The 14,163-nt window shown below is 37.2% G+C and overlaps 1 protein-coding gene across 6 annotated transcripts in view; it reads right to left on the reverse strand.

The window, feature by feature from the left end:
- LOC148947048 (uncharacterized) overlaps nt 1–14,163 on the reverse strand; it is a 60,262-nt gene that overhangs the window by 40,951 nt on the left and 5,148 nt on the right. For 2 of the 6 annotated variants that reach the window (XR_016142415.1, XM_089096840.1), the window contains exon 1: nt 13,933–14,012. The exons of 1 other annotated variant lie outside the window; for it this stretch is intronic. The gene's annotated coding sequence lies outside the window, so the exon portion shown is untranslated. Of the gene's footprint in view, nt 1–13,932; nt 14,020–14,163 lie in introns of those variants that run through there. 3 more of the 6 variants (XM_089096844.1, XM_089096843.1, XM_089096841.1) reach the window with 3 other exon arrangements.

Below are 14,163 nucleotides of genomic sequence, written 5' to 3' on the forward strand. Positions count from 1 at the left end.
ACTCCTTCCATAAGAACCATATATGCTTCCAGGGGATAACTTACAACGTCTGCCCTCAGGCTCTGGGGGGTTTGGTTGATTTTAGAATTTTTGATACATGATCTTTGAACTATTTTAAAAAAAATGGCTATCTCAAAATTCTTATTAGCTGAATTTGGGGTAAAAAAAAGGTGTGGGAGGGAGCTAGTTGTCCTCCAATCACTTTTTACTCTTAAAAAAGGGCACTAGAACTTCCAATTTCCAATCAAATGAGCCACCTCCTAAGTTTATACAACCAAACCTTCCATATGAAGTGCCTCTGGGGAAAAAAATTATAATAAAACATAGCAGCCTTATGACCTTTACTATAGGCAACACTATAGCATTGCCTCTGATTAATTTTAAAACAATTTTCCAAAAAAAGGAAAGAGCCATGTTAAACTGAGTATGAGCAGAAATAAAGTCCTATAATGGTCCAAACTTAGAACAACCAGAAACTACTATCCAAGATTAAATGAAACCCAAACAAACAGAAATTAAAACAAATAATCATACCAAATATAAAGGTAACAAAATGCTCAAATAGATGAATAAATGATTATAAAACGAGTAAAAACTAGCCGAAAGTCAAACAAGACAAACAAAATTTCTACAAACAGGAGATTGGCAACTGTGCCCCTCCCCAAACTGTAGAAGTTCTAATGTCCATTGTGTCATTTGTGTTTTAATGAAAACTAAAGATATTTATGGACAGTGTGTTTTAGTTTTTCTAAACATTGATGAAAAATAAAAACTAAGTCAGTATAATATTCAAGGTGACTGGAAAGAACTAATGAAAAAAAAATTCAATATTCCATTTACAATAATATTAATTCCTGAAAATCTCAGCAATTCAAGATTGTATTTAAATGTATTTTTTACTTGTTCAATATTATAACCATGAAAAAGGTTTATAAGACATTTTGTTTCTGGTAAAGTGCAAATGATACAATAAGCATAAGAAATTTTACAGATAGGGGAAGGCTACAGTAGCCAATATACTATTTTTACAATAATTTTTGTTCATTTTGAGTTTGAACTAAGAATTCAATTTATGTTTTATTTGTTTTAGGACTTATTTATTCATCTGCATCAACATTTATTATCTTCATGTTTGATAAGAACATTTATTTTAATTTCTGTTCATTTTGGATTTCATTTATTCCTTGAGAGAAAATTCTGGTAATTTTAAGTTTGAAGAAATTAAATTAGAAAAAATTAAACAAGTTTCTTTAAGCAAAAGTAAGGAGCAACATTTGAACTCAAAACGAACAGAGATTATTCCGTATATAGAGGGGTTGCCCCCTCCTCAATACCTTGCGTTTTACATTAAAGCTATTAGCACTTTTAAAAAAGCTTCCTATTCTAATTAAATCTTGTGTTTTAGAAGCCATTCTTCAAAAAAATGGGAAAAACTTTAAAGTAAACTTTAAATCAACTTTAGCGTAAAGAACAAGGTATTGAGGGGGGGGGGGCTTTAATATATGGAATATATTATGTTCGTTTTGAGTTGTAATGTTGCTCCTTACTTTCAGCAATAAAAACCGTTTTTGTTTTTTACTTAATTAATGATTGTTTTTTAAATAGGCCTAAAACAAAAAGTTGTCCAATAGGACTAATGAAACAGTTGTACATTTCGAAGGGTTCAGTGTCGGCCTCCTGTAAATTAATGCAATGCCCAAGAAAGTGCCCTGTTGTGAGGAATCACCTGTCTCATAACCCCTGCTGACCCCTAATACCTTAAATCGCATGTCCAGCAAGATAAGGTGGTGTTGAGCCTCCTGTAGAAATCTTGCTGGTGTTGTTTCAAGGTTATGATTTGACATCCCAGTTGAGCCTCCAGTCGGCGTTGGCCCAGTTTTGATCAACTCCTTTCTTAAAGGCATCTAGGGTTTTAGATTGGACGGTGGCTTCGAATAGACTGTTCCAGAGTGCGATGGACCGGACTGAGAAGAACTGTTGGCACTCTCGCTTGTTGCAACGGGGGGCCTGCAGCTTCTTCGTGTGTCCTCTTGTGGTAGTTGAGAGGGACAGGGAAAAGACATGACTTAATAGGTCATTTTCTAGCAACTTACGAATTGCTATTACGTCTCCTCTTTTCCTATGGTATACTAAAGTAGGGAGTTTGAGTGAGGTGAGACGTTCCTTGTAGGATTTGTCTTGCAATGCAGAGATAAGCTTAGTTGCTCTTCTTTGGACACTCTCAAGTACTTTCACATCCATCTTATAGTAGGGAGAGGCTATGGTCATGCCAAATTCCAGGTGAGGACAGACCATGGCTTTGTACAGTGTTGTAATCACTCCCGGCTTCCTGGTGGTAATGTTCGCTTTATGAGGCCAAGGGCTTGGTTTGCTTTTGCAACTTGAGCTTGTGTGTGGCAGTGAAACTTCAGCTCATTGTCAACGTTAACCACCAGGTCCTTCTCCTCACTGACTGCCTCAAGCTGGGCGTCTCCTATGTGATATGTAAGTTTTGGATTATTGCGTCCAAGATGCAGAACTTTACATTTTAAGGCATTGAAGTGTAGAAACCAATCCGATGACCATCTAGATAGTCTAGATGGTAGTTGACAAATTTAGGTTGTTCTGGGCCAGTCCTAGGAGTAGTCTTGATAGTCTAGATAGTCTTGCATAGTTGACAAATTTAGGTTGTTCTGGGCCAGTCCTAGGAGCAGGCAGTCATAAGCATATAGCATCAAAGGATTCTTCAGGTTTGTTATGCAGTCATTGATGTACATGCTGAATAGTGTGGGCCCCAGGATGGTGCCCTGTGACACTCCATTTGTGACTGGTAGTGGTTCAGAATAGACAGCATTACCATTGCAGTTGTACACTAACACTTTCTGAGTCCTTCCAGTTAGAAAGGCTTCTATCCAATCTGCTATATCTTCATGCACTCCATATGCCTTTAGTTTCAAAATTAGTAGTTGGTGTTGAACTTTGTCAAAGGCTTTGGCTTGGTTGAGCAATATGACATCAACTGGCTGATCAGTATCTAAGAGTCTAGTTGCAAAATCATATGACTCAATTAGATTAGCATCAATTGAGTGGCCTTTTCGAAAACCATGTTGGCTTTTGCTAAGCAATTGGTTTTTCTCGAGGTGGGAGACCAGTGCATTGTTTATGATGCCCTAAAGTACTTTACATACAGCTGATGTGAGACTTATAGGCCAATAATTACTAGCAAGATACCTTCTCCCTTTCTTGTGTATTGGCTTGATGTTGGCTTGTTTCCAATCATTTGGAAGTATTTTGGAAGTGAGGGACATCTCAAACATCATAGCAATTGGTTTGGCAAAGTATTCAGCAGTCTCTTTTAACAGTCTTGGGCATAGGTTATTGGGTCCAGCAGCTTTGTTAGCCTCAAGTTTTTTTAGCCTCTTCTTAACGTCTTCTTTACAAATAATTGGCATGACCATTGGTTCTGGGATTAGTTGTTCTGGTGGAGAAGGTGGTGTGTTGGATGTGGGTAGGGCAGAGAAATTGGTACTAAAACTGAAATTCAGGAGGTATGCTTTTTCTTTAGTATCTGAAGCTTTTTTACCATCCTCTCTCATTAGATCTAGTATATTTTGTCTAGACAGGTTAGCTGCAGAGACATGACGCCAAAACATCTTTGGGTTCTGTTTTGAGTTAGCTGCAATCGCATCTTTGTGGCCCCTCATAACCTTCCGAGTCAAATTTCTTGGTCTGTTTCTACATTTCTTAAACCTGTCATGGTGGTTATCACATTTACATTTTACATATTTGGCCCAAGCTCTTTTCTTTTTCTTCAATGCTCTTTTTACTTTTGCCAGGTAAGTGTTTAAGGTGGTAGACACCAATATTCTTGGGTGTTTTTCTTTTCAGCATCTAAGACTGTTACCTTAAACATTTCCCAGCTTTTCTCAATGTCCCCACTATTGACTATATCCTCCCATTTAATCCTGGATAGGTCCTACCTTATCTGCTCATAGTCTGTAAAGGATTTTTTTTTATCATATTCTCCTTCTTGTTGTTAATCTGTATCTCAGTCAAGATACAGACATGGTCATTGCTTCCAGGAGCAGGATGGTAAGAAATAGAGAGAACTCGTTCAGGATCATTTGTGATAACTAAGTCAAGTAAGGAGGGTTGTTGTTGGTGCCTGAACCTTGTTGGTTGGTCTACAATCTGTATCAGTAGGTTGTCAGAAAGGGAATTTGTTGTGACACAGGATGAGCTACTTTCAGGGGGGTATCCTATTTCTTCAACCCAATCAACATCGGGCAAATTAAAATCTCCAAACATAAAGACAGCTGAGTGCTCATTGGAACTCATTCTGAACACCAGGTCTGATATGGATAGATGTGACATAAATTGATCAGGGGCTGATGGACTTTGGTAAATTACAACTATCATAAATGATTCAGATCCAATATGGAGTTTCAAACAAACATTTTCAACCCAACTACTAGTAGAATTAATAAGAGGGTAACTCACAGTTTTAGCTTTCAGTCCAGTTCTGCAGTATATTGCTACTTCTCTACGACATTCAGTGTTATCCAAATTGCTACACAAGCTGAATCCGGGCATTTGAATGTGAGATTCCTCCAACTTGTGCACTGAGTTTTTTTGGGCAAATTTCACAAACACAAATAATGTCCACATTAAGATCAAAACAAAAACCTTTCAGTTCAGCAAGTTTTGGGGCAAGAGTAACAGACTTTGTGCAAAACATACGGAATGCTTTTTTCGGATTTGTTTATCTTTGTAGCACTGTTGCCAATACCAGGAATTTCTGTTTCAGGCATTTCATTTTCGGAAATGATTTCGCTTTCACTGTCCGATTTGGCACTTAGAAAAACGTCATTGATTGATTCCAGTGATTCTGCACTTTCATAACTTGTTGAGTCCGTGGAACTTCCAATGCTCTTTTGCTCCCTATTTAAACTATTTACATGAGGCTGTTCCAGATTTAGTGCTCCATCTATTGGGATTGCAAAGGGACTGGGAATCCCAAAAACGCCCTGTTTTTACAACAATGACCCTGTTCCTAATTCCTAGATTCCGCTTGCCTGCTGCACGTCCTTTTATCTCATCCACTAGTTCCTTTCTTTTCTGGCGGTCCTCTTTGGATGTATCTACATAAAAGGCTATGTCACCTTATTTGGTGTGAGAAAGCTTAAGGATTTCTGCTTTCTGCTTACTTGAACTAATAGAAAACAATATGGGATCAAGCCTTGCAACGGTAGGGGTTCTAGAATCTGCTGAGTTTTGAGCTTTTGGTAAGCGTCAAATGTTCAAGATACTGTACACATCAACTTTAAACTCAATTTTTAGGAATTTTCGTATGAATTGTTCATTGTCTGCTTGCGGTGGTAGCCTACGCCCAGTGCGTATCCAGGGGGGCTGAAGGGCCCCCCCCCCCCGAAATTTCTTTTCTTATTTTTTTTAAGTGCCAATATAGTAAGTTCCGAAATATTCACGCTTTTAAGTTATTTGCAACACCCGTTCTTTTTTTCATTTCTTGTTAAATGGCTATCCATTTCTCCAGCAAGTTTATATCATTATTACAACGTGCAATCGCCTCCTGTAATCAAACAAGATGTCAAGAAATTTTTCTCACTATTTAACCCTCGAAGCTATAAGCACTAGCTTCTCTGCAATGAAGGAATTGCAATAAGGAATCAGACTAAGAGGCGATAGTTCATTCAAACAGTGGTATAATTCCAGTGTGAGCTAAGCAATAAGCATTTAAACAGAATGGTAGCGTGAGAGTAAATAAAGAAAATGAAGTGAAACCAGCCCAGCATTAAGCATTTCTTAAAGCTTGCAAAAACCAGCAATGACGGTGAGGAGTTTACTACTATTCTGACAATAGTTTGTATTTAGTGGGTTTTGAAGCACGCATGTGTCACTTGTAATTAAATGCAATTCCCAATTTAGATTGAAGATGATCAGATCTAAATTTGGAAATCCTCTCGTAAGAATTTTCTTAGCTATGATCAATTAAAGGAAACAGTAAAAATGATCATTATTTGAGTGGGATCAAACTTTTTTGAAAATTAATCTTTTTCTAGAGCCCAAAATGGGATTATTAATAGTTCATTCATTTTATATTCTATTTCTTGTGTAACTATGAGCATGGTTAATGTTGGAATACCTTCATATTCCCGTATTTCCAGAAACAAAAAGTAGAATCCCGCAAAAACGGTAATTTTACCGTGTGAATTGATCATTTAGAGCTGTTCCAGAATTTTTAGCCGTGTCTCTAAAATTCAATACTTTTGAGGGGGTTGGGCAAACTTTGACCTACCAAACAAGTCATTTACGCAAATAATTTAATTAACAAAAGTTAATTGTTTTCCATTTTTACGAGGAAAACGAGTTTTTGCAAACATTAGTAAAATTGGGAGAAAAAATGTTCCAATTATGATTTAATTGCCAAAATTGATGTTTGTCCAGGAACAGCGAGATAAGTAATAAAATGAGTAATTTAACGATTCGAGGGCAATCTTTGAAGCCTTGGAACAGTCAGGTAGAGAGCATTTTCTTGGTACTTTAATGTTAAGGTCAAACTCCATGATGCTCCAACCAAGGGGGTAATAACTGACCGTCACAGGTGTCCCTTCCTTCTTGCCTCCGGCTGTGTCTCCGGCACACCTGAAACAGCGTTTTACTGGAAGCGAAGGAACACAGTTTTATCTTTGGCTTATGGAAAGCGCACGGCGCGTTTTTTACGACGGCAAACTTTCTCCTCTTGAGAGGTTATCTTTACTTGGTTGTGTTGTTTACTGCGTTCGACATTGGAGATCCTGGGTCCGAAAAAGTGGACATTATGCTTTGAACGAGAATTTTATTACCACAAACTTTTACCATTGCCTAGAGATAAATATGCATTCCCTAGTGCTTCTCATTCGTTGATTCAAACGGTTTGGGCTCGAACGTCTATTCAAAGTCTCCGACATGAATAGCCAAACGTGTGAAGATTTTTTTTAGGAAGATGCGGTCTCAAACCAGCACTTACAGTACTGTAATAAACTTTTTGTTCCTCCAACTTCTACATCAAATTCGTCGATATGAAAGTATAACGGATTTTGAAGCTCAATATTTTAATGAACAGTTGTCATTGCCCAAGGCCAAGCGAGTTAGATCCATTGGTGTTGTGTCTGTCAGTTCCGATTTTTCTTTGCCCAGGGACGATGAAATCAATCTCGAGCTAGGGCGAGCTCGTATTGAAAGCCAGCGAATAATGAAAGCCTTGATACCTGACGACGTACTTTCTGCTTTTGGTCACCAAGTACCAAATGTTCGTCTTTCTATACTTCACAACAGTGACTCAGACGATGATTCAAAGGTAAATACTCTGTCCAATAAGCAGGAAAAGGCTTCCGCGACTGACACTGAATCGGGCTTGGAAGGTGACAGCATCTTTGAAGATTTGCCAGTGATTGCTCACTGTGTGAAACACCAAGTTGAGAAAAATTGGGTTAGTGAGCCTGTGACAAACATGAAGAATTCTAGGTTTTGTCTTTTCAAGACTTCTGACGGCTCCATAACCCCAATAAAAAAATCCACGCTGTTGTGGCTTCTGAGGGAAAGCTCTGAGAAGCTGAGCAGTGACCAATTAAAACGGGTGATAGTCCAGGGCCGACGAGTAGGACTACGTGAGTCACCACAAACCAATGCAGAGGTCGGTGTGAAATTGGACAATAAATATCTGAGAAACTAGTTATTTTTTTAGTTGGTTACTTTACTTAGCGATTTTTACTAATAAATCGGTAGTAACAGTTTTCTGACTGTTGCTTTACAGTTTCTCTTCATTGCGTTTGGCTTAAAAATTGAGGAATTTGTGGGGGCTGGTTTTGATGTGCCCAGCAACATGTCAGGCTGCTATTCTGGTGCACAGGCAGAAATTAGGAAAAAATATCCGCATATGATCTACACCCACTGTGCATCGCACAGCTTAAATTTGGCTTTATGTAAAACTAGTAAGGTAGGACTTGTTAGGTCAACCTTTGCTACTATACAGTGGATTATATCATTTTTATCATCATCACCAAAAAGAACAAATATGTTTGTAGAAGCGGTCGCTGTTGTTTGTCCTGATAGTACCGTGAGAAAGCTTGTGAAGTTGTGAACGAGATGGGTGGAGCGTCACAATTGCATTTTAGTTTTTATGTCTTTGTATTGTGCAATTATTTCCGTACTTGAAGAAATAGTTGGTAGCATACGGTGTGATACGGAAGTTATTTCAAAAGCAAATGCGTTGGTTTCAGCAGCAACCGAATTCAGCTTTATGTTCATGTTGGCTATGCTAGAGTTTGTTAGTGCCATAATGCTCTCTGTCTGTAAGGTGCTGCAAGCCAAAGATTTAGACTTAGTTGAGTGCTGTTGGCATATCAAGCTATGTTCTGATACTTTACTGCAGTCAAAACAAAATGATTTTGAAACAATTTTTCAGAAAGCCTGTGAGCTTGCACAAGAGGTAAATGTGGTTCCGGCTGTTCCAAGGTCTATCTGGCAAACGTCCATCAGCGATAATGAGTCCATCAAGGTTCTCTATTGTGAGTCATTGTTCGAACCTTACTTTGCTTCACTTATTGAAGAACTTGATCAAAGATTTTTGCGCCATCAGGAGGCATCTTTCAAAATCGGAAGGTTTTTACCAGCTAACAATGAGTCATTAAATATTAATGAATTTGTGAACGCTGTTGCTGTTTACGAGAGATTTCACGGGGGTAGAGGTGCACTCGAATGTGAGTTAGTCCTTTGGAAACAGAAGTGGCTCGAAAAGTCGGAGAAACCATCAACTGTTCCTTTGACTCTTGCATCATGTGATGCAAGATTTTTCCCATGCATTTGAAGGCTTTTGACGATTTTTCAGATATTACCAGTGACTACCGCTTCTGCTGAGAGGAGCTTTAGCTGTCTCAAGCAATTAAAAACCTATCTGCAGAGCTCCACGGGCAAGGAGCGTCTGAATGGACTAGCTCTCATGACCCTGAACCACAATATCCAGGTCAATGCTGACCAAGTTTTTGATTGATTTGCAGCCAAAAAAGACCAGCGGCTATTACTGTGAGAGGTTAGGTCGTCTTTTGTTGCTCGTTTCTCTAAGTGCAGTTGATTCTGTTTTTTAAATTTCAATTATGCTTTATCCTCTGTAAACAATGTTAATATCAATACATTTCTTGCTTTCATGGCTGTTATAATAGGTAGACTGAGGCTCCACCCCTCCGAAACCAAAGTCTGGGCAATTGTCTTTGATATAATATTATTTTTTATTTATTTAGTTCTCTAAAACAAGGGTCCAATAGGCAAATATAAGGAATAATGCACTTCTTTATTTTATATTTTCTAAATTCTGCTACTTCATGGCAGTTCCAAAACAACTTCTTGCCCAAAATAGAAACTCTCACTGCTTCTAACTTTTTTTTTAATTCTGACTTTGTTGGCAAAATATTGTCATCCATTCTCAAACAAAAAAAGTGTACAACTAGAAATACTCATGACAAGTGTGTACTTTAAATTTCTTTACCTAGCTACCCCCCCCCCCTACCTCCCGCCTGAAATTTTGCACTATGATAGATAATTTTCTTGCTCACATGGCTGCTATAGAAAGGTAGACTGACGCCCCCCCCCCCAAAAAAAAACCTGGATACGCCACTGCCTACACCATACACAATAAAGTTCAGGCGTCTGTTGTATCTGTCTTGTTCTTGCCTGACAATTTTACAAACATCGGCTTCTAATTTCTCAGCAACAACACAACCTGCTATGTCCCTGACTTCAGATATAGAAACTTTTGTCTTGACACTCATCTCAAGATCTTGAATTTTGGCTTTAATGGAGTCCATAGATGCACTCATGTCCTGTTTGAGTGAATCAAACATGTCCTGCATTTCGTCTTGGTGCTCATTCAATGCGGTTTTTAGAACATCTTGAACACTTTGTTTGGCACTACTGGCCTTACACATGGGGCACACCCAAAAACTTTCCAGTCTAAGATTCATTTTAATAAAAACGTCATATTCCACGTCTGACATCAAGAGGCACTCAGCGCAGAGCCACTTGTCACATTCATTGCACTGAATGGCTCTAGAGCTTTCATCTAATGCACAGCCATCTACTGCGCATCTGTCAGAGTATTTTTTGGGTGTTACTGTTTTTGGCTGTTTAGTGGCAGTTTTTCTTGTGTTTTTTGATGGCATCATGAGATCAAGGCAACGCTGCTGGCAAGGAATTCGCTCAAGAGATGGCAGCAATGGAATTGAGGTAAGTATCCAACTTTCCAACTTTCACCAAGGATTTTTTCTGGAAACAATCAATATCACAAGGGGCTAATAATAGATTCTGAAAGTTCAATTTTACCTCCTTTCATCAATACTAATCACTATAGAAGCAGCTTTAGTGGGCCACTGAAGAATCTCTACTATTAACTATCTGTGCATTTAAAATAGTTACCCATGTATATGGGTGAAATATTCAAACTAATGAAATACTTATTAAGGAAATTTAGACAAATTTAGCAGAGAAAAATTAATCCAGGTGGTAGGCTATAGTAGATATAACTATTGAGATGGTGATTAGAGAGACCTGCAAGTGTAGCTTCCTTCCCATTCATTTCTGTCAATGCTTCAAATAGGTCCCTGTCCTGTAATTAGACACCCCCTAGTTATTACACCTCCAGTGGTGTTATGACAAATAAGGAAACACATTAATTGTCCTTGATGCTAATTCAGAATTTAACAGTTAGGAACTTAAGAATTTTCAGAACCTGCCATTTCAAGTAATGCTGCTATGTCATGAAATCAAAACCTCAGTATTTATAAACACCTGCCCATAGTAAGGACTCAAGAAATATTAACTCTTTGCTATACCAAGGTGTCTTGAAATAGAGAGGTCCTTAAATCTCAAGTTCCTACCTCGAATTTAATCTGGTGTTTGAAAGACAATTGTTTATTCAATGGATATGCTACAAGAACTAGTGCTGAATAAAAACTCACCCTAAAAGCACAAGAAATTCTTGCAAACTATCTGTGTATGCACTTGTTTGTTTAATTTTGACAATCATGCTTGATTTCTAGGCAAGAAGATTGAAAACCTTAACCACATGAAAAAAGAAACACTCCAACATTGCGGTTGATGCAATAAAGAATTGGCTCAAATTAATTTAGTCAGCAAAATGCTACTGCCTTGGCCAGTGGCATGCAGGCAGCATTTAGACACTTGCAGCAGCAGTTGACTAGGCTTCTTGTTGACAGTGTTCAATACATACATCAGCACATCACTGAGGTCAATATCTAGCACTGGATGTGCCAATTAGACCAGGTAACCCCCCCCCCCTAAAATTCAGATCATGGCAAAGCTGGAGCTAATTTTCCTAACTCAAGTGAAAATTGAAAAAATGAGTCATATAGGATAGTACCATAAAGGCATAAATATACTTGAGAAGACTGACCTGTTTCACTAGAAGCTTAAATTATGCAGGCTTATCTTAGTTTTGACAAGATTTTTGAAGGAACTAGTTTTCAGCTGGGGGGGGGGGGCAAACTATGGTCTCCTGCTCCCTCATGGAAATTTATGTCTCTGGGCTAATACATAACAGTGGTATAAGCCTAGGATTTCTGCTATACATAAGGATACATGTTAAGAAAGCAGTTCTTACTTCATAATATGCAGAATAATCCTAGTTAACACATTTTGCAGGGGGAGAACCTTTATCTTTACTTTTTTCACTGTTGTACAATTTTTTTTAACAACATTCTGAATAATAAATATGGATTAGACTGTATTTTCTGTTTTCAAATACTCTATATATTTAATTAAACGCCATCAGTGCCATCTAGTTATTTCTCACAAAAATAACAATAGATAAATAGTGACAAATTAGGTTAGATGGTGTCTGGGCATTTTTTCATAAATAATTTTCAAGACTTAGAGAATAGACACAAATATTTAGAAATGTGTTGGGAAAACTGGAAATACAAGGAAAGAAGTGTAGATAAAGGTTCTTCACTAACAAAATATGTTAATGGTAAATATTTTGCAGTTCATATTATTGACTTACAAATAAAGTGAACATACCATTCAATACCTTTTTTATGCTCTTAAAAAAAATATAAAAATAACTTTTGTTGCAAATGAATTTTACCCCCTCCCTTATACATACCAATTCAGGGTATATATTTGCACATTAGGGGGTGGGGTAAAGTTTCAACTTACCTCTCATTTGCACCAGAAAAAAACATTACCCCTACCTCCCTAATGTGCAAATATATACCCTGAATTGTTATATATAGGGGTGGGGTTAAATTCATTTGCAACAAAAATAATTATTATATTTGGGAAGAGCATAAAAAATGTATTGAGTGGTATGTTTACTTTATTTGTAAGTCAATAATATGAACTGCAAAATATTTACTGTGTTAACTAGGATTAGTTTATTTATTTATTTTTTTTTAGCTACTTTTGGCTGTCTTGGAAAGAGGTTAGGCTAGGAAAATGAAACTTTCAGGGATGAGTCTACAGGCTAAAGTATGTGCTGGGAAGGTATTTTGAAGTACCTACCCCCACTTCTTCTCCCTCCTGACCTTTGAAAATCTGTGTTATAAAAGTGAAACCTTGCAAAACAGATCTTCTGCTTGAATGAAGTACAACAAAATAATTTCAGTTTCACAACTTTGCTCAATCCCAAGTAAGGTAAAATTCTACTTTAGTTACTTTTGGTTATCTTGTAAAATGAAATTTTCAGGGGTGGGTCTACAAGCTAAAGTATGTCCTGGGAAGGTATTTTGAAGCACTTACCTCCACTCCTTCTCCCTCTAAGGGGGCCTGAAATTTGCCTACATGACAGGTCCTATTGAAATTTTGACTAAACAACATTTTAACTTAATTTTCAGTTATCGGTTTCTTTTTCTCTGAAAACGCAATTACGGTTATTTGAATAGAATTTCAAGCCATATTATGTTTTTTTTTCAAAATTTAGGAAATGTATTTGTATTTCTTTAAAACCTTATAGATTGGGATTGAGCAAAGTTGTGGAGCTGAAAACAATTTTGGGTAATGTTCTATTAACCCAGCTTTTTTATTACTCTTTTATCTAGTGTATATGGAATGTCAAACTTGAGATGTGACAGTTACCAGGACAGATGCATGAAAGATATGTGTCATAAAACCGTTGTTAAAGTGGAATTGAGCAAAATGGAGGAAACTGGGATATAGTACCTAGGTTAGGTTACATATTTAATATATTGTATGCTTTAGTTAACCACTGATCCTTAAAAAAAAAAAACTTTGTCCCCCACCCCTTAATGTGCAAACATATGACCCAGATTTGTTTCTAAACTATTATATATTCATCTTATTTTATCCCATTAGCATTAACCAAACTAAGTTGGTTTGTCAAAATTTTAATAGCCTATAGGCCTAGGACCTGTCATGTAGGCAAATTTCAGGACCCTCAGAGGGAGAAGGAGTGGAGGTAGGTATTTCAAAATACCTTCCTGGGACATACTTTAGCCTATAGATCCATCCTTGGAAGTTTCAATTTCCTAACCTATTTGCTTTCCAAAATAGCCAAAAGCAGCTACAGTAGAACTTCACCTAGGATTATTCTGAATATTAGAAGGTAAGAACTGTTTCCTTATGCATAGCTGGAATCCTAGGCTTAGGCCTACAGCTAGATTAACCAAATTTAATTGATTGACAAAAAGTCTGTGTCTTTGGGAGGATTTTTTGTCTTTGGGTTTATGCGCTTTCATAAACCTAAATTTGGACTGTATTCTGGAAATCCATTCCTGAAAGTTTCATTCACCTAGAACAACAAATAGGCCTACCTGAGTTAGCAAAAAGCTGTTGAACTGCAATCTTTAAAAAATATGAATGTGTTATAAAATATATTTTATATCAGATAAAAAAAACCTAAGGTTCAAAGAAACGAGGACATACCAATTGACTTACAAAAGAGATTAATAAAATCCCGTGTTCCTGGCTTTCAAATTAGTAATTTCGTAATTGGTAATCGGAACCAGGATTCAGTGTGGCCAGATCGTGAACAAAAAAGTAAGCCGCAGCCTTTGAAAAACAAGCCAAAAATAAGCCAGACAATTTTTTGCCCAAAATTTAACTTTACTTTTAATGGTGTCCAAGTTTTGACGGCCGTTTTATAGAAATATTGAA

Source organism: Artemia sp. Qi Xiang Cuo, chromosome 11, assembly GCF_049724085.1.
Source record: "Artemia sp. Qi Xiang Cuo chromosome 11, ASM4972408v1, whole genome shotgun sequence".
Taxonomy (NCBI): Eukaryota; Metazoa; Arthropoda; class Branchiopoda; order Anostraca; family Artemiidae; genus Artemia; species Artemia sp. Qi Xiang Cuo.